The following is a 9,103-nucleotide window of genomic DNA, read 5'->3' as shown; positions in this document are numbered from 1 at the left end:
GATGCTGAGCTTTTCTCTCAAGTCAGGGGTTTGAGGAAGAAGTGACCATCTTAGAAACTCACCACCTCTATTTCCTAGCCATGGCCCCGTTCCCTATCTGTCTGCCTACTAAGCAGTTGGCCTAACTCCTGGACCAGAAAAAAAATGCTTGGAGTTCAAAGCCAGCCTGGGTTGTCTAGTGAGATCTCGTCTCAAAAAAAAACAAAAAAACAAAAAAACAAAAAAAAAAAAAAAAAACCAAACAACGTTCTAAAGGGGGGGGGAGGGTTGAAAAGATAGTTCAATGGTAAACAGCCAAGACTGCTCTTCCCACATGGTGGCTCACAGGTCTCTGAAACTCCAGTTCCAGGGATCTGGTCCATTAGGGTACCAGACACACACATGGTACCCAGGCATATGTAGAGACAAAACACCTACACATATAAGTATATCAAATCAATTTTTAAAACGAACAATACTTGTTACAAGGTGGGCCTGTTAACCCAAGGCTATAATCCCAGGTATTGGGAAGCCTGAAGCAAGAAGATCTCAGGTTCAAAGAGTGAACCACAGAGGGAGTTCAAGGCTAACATGGGCCATTTAAACCATTTCAAAATAAAAATTTGCCGAGGATCCAGGTTTGGTTCCCAGCACCCACAGGGTGGCTCACATCCTCTAGGGATCATTATGTCTTCTTCTGACCCCTTCCGGCACCAGACACATAGGGTCACATAGCCATGCAGGAAAATAACTCATAAAAAAAAAAAGAAAGAGGCCTTTTAAAATAAACAAACAAAAATAAAAAGTGAGAGGGCTGTAGATATAGCTCAGGGGTTAAAGCAGATGCCTAGTGTGCACAAGGCCCAGGGTTCTAGGAATCAGTACCACAGTAGACCGATCAGTAGTGATTAGACATTTCCAGGATACCCCTCGTAGGGTAAAGGACCTAGGAGAAAGGAGGATGAAGACATCAATGGTCGAAGCGTTGATCTCCTCTTACACCACAATACCTAGCTTATTCACACGGTCTTTACCGAAAGCTGGGTGCAAGTCAGGAATATGGGATCCAACACTCGAGAGACCGAGAGAGAAGTTAATCAGGGGTTCAAGGTCATATGTGGTTACTTACCAAGTTCAAGGCCAGTGAATTCTTAGAAGCCTGGTCTCAAAACAAAGCCAGGTGTGGCGGCTTGAAGCCCAGCCTTTAAGCCCAGCACCCTGGAGGCAGACACAAGTACATCTCTGTTACTGAGAGGCCTGCCTGGTTTACAGAGCAAGTATCAGGTCAGCCAGGACCTTCTAGACAGGCCTTATCTCAAAAACACAACAAAAAAAATGTACCTGATAAAACTTGACTCATGTGATTTATTTATTGTGTATGTATTCATAGGGTCATGTACGGGTACCTGTGGAGGTCAGAGAACAGCTCCCAACTTGAAGAAGTCTGTTCTCCCTCAACCATGTGGGTTCTGGAGATTGAACTCAGGTCATCAGGCTTGGTGGCACGAATCCTTAACTTCTGAGCCATCTTACCAGCCCTAAGTCATGTAGTTTAATCTTACATCTGAATACTGAATGTATAAAAGAGGCAGCATAGAGAGGGGAATGAACTTTGAACTTGAGACTGGGCAGTGAAGCCAGATTCATTTGCTCAGTCTCTGTAAAAAGGGCGTACAGACTCCCAGCTCTCGGCAGGAAGAAGCCAATAGTGTCTCTGAGTTTGAGGCCAGGGTCTACATAATGAGTTCCAGACTGGCCAAAGCTACATAAAAGTACACTGAGATAACCCTATCTCAAAAAGGGGGAGGGGGGAATCTGGAGAGAAGGCCCAGTCTGTTCCTGTAGAGGATCCAGTTCCTAGCACCCGTATGGCAGCTCAAACCATCTCTACTTTGACACCCCTTCTGACCCTCTCGGGCTTGTCAACTCATGTCATATGTATGTGTACATTCAGGAACACGCATACGCTTAAATGTTTTTAAAAGGGGGAGGAGTCCTAGGGTTACAGGTTGAGTCAAATGTATTAGAAATAGTTAGGGATGTATGATTATAATTAGGGATTCTTAGAGATAATTAGGGTTACATCCTTTCTTGTGTTGTTTTGTTCTGTTGAGACAGGGTCTCTCTGTGTAGTCCTGGCTATCCTAGAACTTGCTCTATAGACCAGGCTGGACACAAAATCACAGAGATCCCTTTGCCTCTGCCTCCCAAGCGCTGATGTTAAAGGATGTTAAAGGAGTGCCCCAACACCACAATCAGCTAAGGGTTACATCCTATAATGAAGACCCTGAGAGTGCTTTGGATTTCATTTGTGGAAGGTTTTTTTTGTGTGTGTGTGTACAGAAATAAATATGTGTGTGTGTATGTGTGTAGAAACATATGTAACATTTACACATTCAAATACATACTTGAACATGCATGTGTACATGTGTATATATACACACAGACACATATAATGTGTGTGCACATATACATATATACACATACACACATGTATATATAATGTCTTAGGGATAAGACCCACATGTACTGCCTGTTTTTTTTTTTGTGTGTGTGTCAACTTGACCCACGCTAAAGCCATCAGAGAAGAAAGAGCCACAGTTGAGGAAATTGAGGAAATGCCTTCATGAGATCCAGCTATAAAGCATTCGTGATCAATAGAGGACGACCCAGCCTATAGTGAGTGGTGCCATCCCCAAATAAACCCTTTTCTCCCCAGCTTGCTTTTAGGTCATGGCGTTTTGTTGCAGCAATAGATACTCTAAGATACAGAGATGTCTTTGTTTTCTTTTTTTTAAAGATTTATTTATTTATTCTATAGAAGTACACTGTCACTGTCTGCAGACATACCAGAAGAGGGCATAAGATCCCATTACAGAGGGGCTGGGGATTTAGCTCAGTGGTAGAGCGCTTACCTAGGAAGCACAAGGCCCTGGGCTCGGTCCCCAGCTCCGGAAAAAAAAAGAACCAAAAAAAAAAAAAAAAAGATCCCATTACAGATGGTTGTGAGCCACCATGTGGTTGCTGGGAACTGAACTCAGAACCTCTGGAAGAGTTCTCTTAACCACTGAGCCATCTCTCCAGCCCAGATTTCTTTGTTTTGTTTTGTTTTGAAGGTAGGGTCTCATGTACCTAGGCTATCCTAGAGGCTGAACTTAAACTCCTGATGCTCTTGTCTCCGCCTCCTAAGTACTGTGATTACCGTCCTGGAGTGCCACACTTAGTTTAATTATAGAATCAGTTAATTACAGAATTAATTAATTTATTAATATTTATTTGCAGTGCTATGGGTTAAACCTAGGGCATTGCTCATGCTAGGCAAACCCTCTACCACTTAGCTATACTTCAAATTTCCAACATAAAAATGTTTTTAATAAATCTTTGGATTTATTTTATTTTTGGGGGGTGGGGTGAATTTTTTGATAGAGTTTTTCTGCATAGCCCTGGCTGTCTTGGAACTCACAGAGATCTGTCTGCCTCTGCCCCTCGAGTGCTGGGATTAGAGGTGTGTGCCACCATGCCCATCCTCCATCTATGGGTTGTTTTTTTTTTTTTAAGATTTATTTATGGGCTCAGTGGTGAAGAGCACTGGTTGCTCTTCCAGAGGTCCTGAGTTCAATTCCCAGCAACCACATGGTGGCTCACAACCATCTGTAATAGGATCTGATGCCCTCTTCTGGTGTGTCTGAGGACAGCTACAGTGTACTCATATAAATAAAGCAGACAAATAAATTTTTAAAAAAAGATTAATTTATTATATATAAGTACACTGTCTTCAAACACACCAGAAGAGGGCGTCAGATCCCATTACAGATGGTTGTGAGCCACCATGTGGTTGCTGGGAATTGAACTCAGGACCTCTGGAAGACCAGTCAGTGCTCTTAACCACTGAGCCATCTCTCCAGCCCCCATCTGTGTTTTTAAAGACTTATTTTATGGTTATGTATGATTGCTTGTATGTGTATATATGTAGCACATACATGTCTGGTGCCCAAGAAGACCGTGGGAGTGGGATTGCTTCACTTGTAACTAACATTACAGGAATTGTGAGCCTTCTTGTGAATGGGTACACTGAACCTTCTCTCCAGATCCTACATCTCCATTTTTTTTTTTAAAGATGTATTTATTTATTATATATAAGTTCACTGTAGCTGTCTTCAGATATACCAGAAGAGGGCATCGGATCTCATTACAGATGGTTGTGAGCCACCATGTGGTTGCTGGGAATTGAACTCATGACCTCTGGAAGAGCAGTCGGGTGCTTTTTTTTTTTTTTTTTTTTTTTTTTTTTTGGTTCTTTTTTTCGGAGCTGGGGACCGAACCCAGGGCCTTGCGCTTCCTAGGTAAGCGCTCTACCACTGAGCTAAATCCCAGCCCCAGTCGGGTGCTCTTAACCGCTGAGCCATCTCTCCAGCCCCTACATCTCCATTTTAACTGGGACCCATGGGGCTGAAAAGATGGCTCGGTGGCTAAGAGCACTGAATGCTCTTCCAGAGGTCCTGAGTTCAAATCCCAGCAACTACATGATGACTCACAACCATCTGTAATGGGATCTGATGCCCTTTTCCCTTCTTAAATAAATAAATAAATCTAATAGCAGCGGCAGCAGCAGCAGCAGCAGCAGCAGCAGCAGAAGAAGAAGAAGAAGAAGAAGAAGAAGAAGAAGAAGAAGAAGAAGAAGAAGGAGAAGAAGAAGACGACCTTGGTGACCATGACAGTAATTTACAGTCCTTGAACAGCTGCTTTTACATTTTGCTTTTGAGACAGGGTCCCACTGTGTATCCCTGGTTGGCCTGGAACTCAGAGATCCTTCTGCCTCTATAACCCCAACTCCAGGGCTAGGATTAAAGGTATGTGTCACTTAGTGAAAAACAGTGTTAGGACTAAGAGTGCCCCTCAGTGGTCGGGCATATCTATTTAGAATATGGTCATGGTTTGAACCTCAAGTTACAAAAAGCTTGTCAATTGAACCATAGCTCAGTTGAGGCTAGCATGCACAAAGCCCTGGATTCAGTTCCCAGTACTACATAAAACAGGAAATACCTCAAATGTCCACAATCCCAGCACTTGGGAGATAGAGGCAGAAGGATCAGAAGTTCAAGGTCATCCTTATGATACAGTGAATTAAAAGCCAGTCTAGGCTACATGAGATCCAATCTTTTGAAAAAGGCATGTGGGGGGCTGGACAGATGACTCAGCAATTAACCTTGGCTGCTCCTCCGGAGACCAGGGTTCAATTCCCAGCGGGCATGTGGCAGCTCACAACTGTAACTCCAGTTTAGGGGGATCTGACACCCTCATACATGTTGAGGCCTGCCCGGCTAGTATAGCTGTTGTCCCTTTGTTCCATGCCTGCCAGTCAGAAGAATAGGCTGACCCAGCAGGATCAAGCTGACCACATACCCAGTTATGTGATGATAACGACAGCAATTATGAGCATTTGCTTCTCTTCCAGAGGACCTAAATTCAGTTCCTATCACCTACACGGCAGCTCACAACTGTCTGTAACTCCTCTCCCGAGAGGTTTGACAACCTCTTTTCACCTACTTGGGCACCAGGCACACCAGTGGTAAACATACATATACTCAATACACATTAAAGATAAAATGAATAGGGCTGGAGAGATGGTTCAGTGGTTAAGCGCATCATCTGCTCTTCCAGAGGTTCAATTGCCAGCAACCATATGTTGGTTCATAAGCATCTATACTGGGATCTGCTGCCCTCTTCTGGCTTGCAGGTACACATACAGATAGAGCATTCATACATAAAATAAATACTTTTTAGACAAATCTAAACACGTGTAAATACACTAAAAACATTTATTTTCATGTGCATTGGTGTTTTGCCTGCATGCGTGTCTATGTGAGAATGTCAGATCCCTTGGAATTAGAGTTAGACAGTTGTTAGCCACCATGCAGGTGCTAGAAATTGAGCCCTGGTCATGTGAAAGAGCAGTGCAGCCAGTGCTTGTAACCCTTGAGCCATCCACTCCAGCCCCTTAAATACAGTTTAAAAAAATTTTTTTTAGGGGCTGGGGATTTAGCTCAGTGGTAGAGCGCTTACCTAGGAAGCGCAAGGCCCTGGGTTTGGTCCCCAGCTCCGAAAAAAAGAACCAAAAAAAAAAAAAATTTTTTTTTTAAATAGGGGGCTAGAGAGATGGCTCAGTGGTTAAGAGCACTGGATGCTCTTCCAGAGGTTCCAGGTTCAATCCCCAGCAACCACATGGTGGCTCACAACCATCTTTAATGGGATCCAATTAAATGCCAATGCCCTCTTCTGGTGTGTCTGAAGGCACTGACAGTGTACTTATACATAAAATAATAAGTAACTCTTTTTAAAAAAACAATTAAAGAAAATGTTTCTCTATATACTCCTGGCTGCCCTGGTACTCACTCTTGAAGTAAGCCAGTGTGGCCTCAAACTGAAAAGATCTGCCCAACTTTGCCTCCACAGTGCTGGGGTTAAATGCATGTCCCTCGACTGCCCAGCAGAGTTACGACAGACATGAGCTAAATCCCCAACCCCTTAACCTTAAAGTCTTGATCTCCTGCTTCAGCCTTCCAAGAACTAAGACTACAGGTGTGTGCTACATTTAGCCTTTGGGGATTTGTTTGTTTGTTAGTTTTGAAACAAAATTTCTCTATATAGCCCTGGCTAATCACTCCATAGACCAGACTGGCCTCGAACTCCCTCATCTGCTTGCCTTTGCCTCCCCAGTGCTGGGATGAAAGGTGTGTGGTGCTTTTCAGTTTAGACCTCATTCTATTTCTATAGCCCAGGATATCCTGAAACAGTACGTAGCCCAGGATGGCCTCAAATGTGATCCTCCTGTCTCTGCCTCCTAAGTGCCGGGATTACAGGTTTCACCACATCCTTCTCATTCTCTTCTTTTTGTAGTACCCGGGACGGAGCCCACACGTCCAGACTGCTCATAAGAAGCAAGCAGTCTACCAGGGTGCACTAAACACACTTTATTATTGTCTGTTACCATGTTTCTTTAGAACCATAGAATAAAAATACTGGGGTTGGGGATTTAGCTCAGTGGTAGAGCGCTTGCCTAGGAAGCGCAAGGCCCTGGGTTCAGTCCCCAGCTCTGAAAAAAAAAGAAAAAAAAAAAAAAGACTTTAAGGTTAAGTCAGAGAGATTGCTCCACGGGTAGAGAGGTACCTGCTGCCAAACAGATAACCTGAGGTTTATATCCTCTGACCTTCCCAGTCATACTATGGCAGCCTCACCCTGCCACACACACGTCACATACAAAATAAATAAAATAAACCAATTTTTAAAAGTTTAATATCATTCTTTGCTACCTAGGATGTATGCCTGTCGTGATGAAGCACACCTTCTGTTGTTGTTTGTTTGTTTGTTTGTATTTTGAGATAGGGTTTCTTTTTTTTTTTTTTTTTTTTTGGTTCTTTTTTTCGGAGCTGGGGACCGAACCCAGGGCCTTGCGCTTCCTAGGCAAGCGCTCTACCACTGAGCTAAACCCCCAGCCCGGAGATAGGGTTTCTTTGTGCAGTCCTGGCTGTCCTCCAACTTACTTTGTAGACCAGGCTGGCCTCAAACTCAAAGATCTAGTGCTTCTGCCTCCCAAGTACTGGAATTAATGGCGAATGTCCAATACCTTTAGTTCTAACACTTGGGAGGCAGATGCAGGTGGAGCTCTGTAAGTTCAAGACCAGCCTGGTCTACAAAGTGAGACCCAGCCCCAACCAACAACAAAACAGAGAAACGGAGGAAAAAGGAGAGAGATGGGAGGGAGGAAGGAATTGGGTTAGGGCATGGAACACACACCCCCTCTCCAAGAAGACTGCCAGCCAGGCCTTAGGACCAGTATTTCCTCGCACCCAGCCCTCTGTCTGTGTCTGTTAGGTTCTATGGGGGCTTCTCTTCTCTCCCCGGGACCATTTGAAAGCCACAGAGAACTGTTCCTGGATGGATGGACAGGACCAGGAGCTCTTGAGGAAAGATTGTGCTCTCTATCAAGTCTGACCCCAAACTGACCTTCCCACTTGAGGAAGAGGAAAGGATTTCAAGTGGAATATACTGACAGTTCATCTGCGCACACACACCCAAAGCAGAAGGTCACTTGGACAGCCTGATCCGTCCATCTGGGCCAGAACGAAGAGTAAACACTGCTGGGAATCCCCCATCCATTGGGATGTGCTGCTGAAAAGCTCTGCTTCCCCCACGGCCCCATCAGATCGCTCTCATCCCCAAAGCCTGATAAAGGCAGCTGTATTAGAAGAGTCAAGAACTAAGACGTAAAAACAAACAGCCGAGGCTGGGGGTGCAGTTCACTAGCAGGGCGCTTGTCCCGGGTGTCCGTACTTGTGACGACGCCCCGGGGTTCAGTCTCCCGCATCGAAAAAGATAAATCAAACACTTATGCAGCACTTAAAATGTGGGCCAAGTACTATTACGAGGACTTAAACGCAGTAATGTTTAATCTTCCCAAGAGCCCTCCTATAGGGTAGAAATAACCATGCTGTCCTTCCCATTACACAGATAGGGAAACTGAGGTGGAGAGTGGAGGAGCCAGATTTGAACCAGGCAGCTGAGGCTGGATGCTATTTTCTCCTCCTCCTCTTCCTCCTCCTCCTCTTCTTCCTCCTTCTCTCTTGTTTGTTGTTGTTGCTGTTGTTTTTCCCACCTGGAGAGGTTTAATGAGAGAAGAAGAATAGAGAAGAAAGGAGGCCGGCCATGGGCACTTGGAGGGAAGAGAATGGGCAAGGAAGAGAGGAAGAGCAGTGAATCCAAGAACAAAGAGCTTGTTTGTTGGTTTTTTTGAGACAGGGTTTCTCTGTATACTCCTGGCTGTCCTGGAACTCACTCTGTAAACCAGGCTAGCCTTGAACTTAGAGATCTTCCTGCCTCTGCTTCCCAAGTGGTGGGATTGAAGACACACACCACCACTGCCCAGCTTTTTTTTTTTTTTTCTTTTTTTGCTTGTTTGTTTGATTTATGCGTGTACACTGTCACTCTCTTCAGACATAGCGGAAGAGGGCATCAGATCCCATTACAGATGGTTGTGAGTCACCATGTGGTAGCTGGGAACTGAACTCAGGACTTCTAGGAGGAGCAGTCAGTGCTCTTAACCCATCTCTCCAGCCCGACTTTGTAA

This window comes from Rattus norvegicus, chromosome 7 (genome assembly GCF_036323735.1).
Source record: "Rattus norvegicus strain BN/NHsdMcwi chromosome 7, GRCr8, whole genome shotgun sequence".
NCBI classification, from domain to species: Eukaryota; Metazoa; Chordata; class Mammalia; order Rodentia; family Muridae; genus Rattus; species Rattus norvegicus.
The sequence above is the reverse complement of the archived record's forward strand: the minus strand, read 5'-3'. Positions refer to the sequence as shown.